This window comes from Helobdella robusta (genome assembly GCF_000326865.2).
Source record: "Helobdella robusta unplaced genomic scaffold HELROscaffold_48, whole genome shotgun sequence".
NCBI lineage: Eukaryota > Metazoa > Annelida > Clitellata > Rhynchobdellida > Glossiphoniidae > Helobdella > Helobdella robusta.
In genome coordinates, this window is record NW_008705215.1 from 758,048 (window position 1) to 760,204 (window position 2,157).

The window sequence follows — 2,157 nt, forward strand, 5'->3', positions numbered from 1 at the left end:
GAGATTATATTAAGCAAAAAGCAATCAAACATACTCTTTATAAACATTTATAGGCCTCTTTCTTCTAACGTTGCTATTTTTCTAGAGCAATTGGAAACTTTACTAAGCAAAATAAACAATGAAAAAATAATAATATATTTGACTGGAGATATAAATATTGATCTGTCAATTGATTCATTGTCCAGTCGTCAGTTATTGAATCTCATGGCCTCTTTCTCTCTATATCCAACTGTAAATGTTCCAACGAGAACATCAGCATCCTCCACAATAGTAGATGTTATATTTACTAATTGTTTGGGTGGTTTTTGCAGTGGTGTGGTGGTATCTGATATCTCAAATCACTTCCCCTTGTTTATCACTTTCTCTTCGTCAAAAGATGATTGCAACGAAAATAAATTTTCATTTTTCAACACATGCGCAAGGAATTTAGATAAGTTAAGAGATGCACTGGCTGCTTATGACTGGTCTGATGTGCTTCTAGAAAATGATTGTCAGATGGCGTTCAGAAAATTTCTCAAAATTTTCGATGAACTATTTTGTCGGTCATGTCCATTTACTACTAAAAAACAAAAAAATTTTAAAAATTCATATCAACCATGGATGACAATACAAATTAAAATACTCATTAGAAAGAAAAACGAGCTATATAAAAAATTTAAAAATAATGAAACATATGATAATAAAACTAAATATTGTAAAATTAAAAATAAAGTCAACAAGATTATTCAAGCATCAAAAATGAATTACTATAACAATATGTTTGGCAGGCCTGATACTAATAGTAAAGATAAATGGAAAGCTCGCTTATGAATAAAAAGGTTAAATTTCAAAGCTTCACATTATTAAAAGACGAATCTATTGTCAAGGATCCGCTTGAAATTGCCAACATTTTTAATAATTATTTTATTGATTTGTTTAGTAAAAGTTTGCCGACAAACAATAATTTCCATGCTTTTTAGAAAAATGGAGTCTCCTCCTCTATTTACTTAATGCCAACCTGTCCGGCTGAAATATTTAACATTGTTAGATCGTTATCTAACTCTTCTTGTTTAGATCACTATAAATTTTCAAACAAAATCTTAAAATATATAAATCATTTTATTTGCCATATATTGTCACATTTGTTTAATCTATCACTTTCCACCGGAATTTTTCCAGACTGTCTTAAGATTGCGAGGGTTGTTCCTGTTTATAAGTCTGGGTCACACAATAACCTTAAAAATTATAGACCAATTAGTATATTAAGTTGTATCTCAAAGGTGTTGGAAAAGGTTGTCGAGATAAGACTCGAGTCTTTTATGAGTGCCAATAATGTTTTAACAAATGATCAATTTGGTTTTCGAAAGAATTGTTTCACTGAAGATGCACTCATAAGGCTTTTTAATGAAATTGTTTTTAAATATGATGCTGGTCATGTTATTTAAACTGTGTTTTTAGATTTTTCAAAAGCGTTTGACTCCGTTCCACATGATATACTGTTGTTTAAATTGGAACATTACGGAATCAGAGGACATGCTCTGAAGTGGTTCAGTAGTTACCTCGCAAATAGATTTCAATACGTTTCAATAAACCATTGTAACTCAGATACTCGTCGGGTGGTAAGTGGTGTGCCACAGAGGAGTATTCTAGGTCCAAAATTATTTATCCTGTTTATCAATGATATCATCAATACAACCAAAATCTCTAATTTCATTGTTTATGCAGACGACACTACAATGGTCACTACTTCTAGGGATATAAATAATTTGAATGTTTGTACAAATAATTGTTTAGATAAATTGCACACATGGTCTATTTATAATAAAATTAATATAAATATTACAAAAACCAAGTATATGATTTTTAATAGATTGAACTGTAACGATGAAGAATTTGTTTTAAAGATAGGTGACAGTATAATTGACAGAGTTGAAGATTTTAAATTATTGGGAATTATAATAGATCGGAAATTAATTTTTATAAAACATATTGATTTAATCCTGCAAAAAATAAATAGAAATTTGGGAATAATGAACAGACTCAAATATATTATACCAAAGTAAATTTTAATTTTAATGTATCACGCTTTTATATATCCGAATCTATACTATGGAAATCTAATATGGGGTAACACTTTCAAGACGTATTGGAAATTTTACTTAGTCCAAAAAAAAGCCT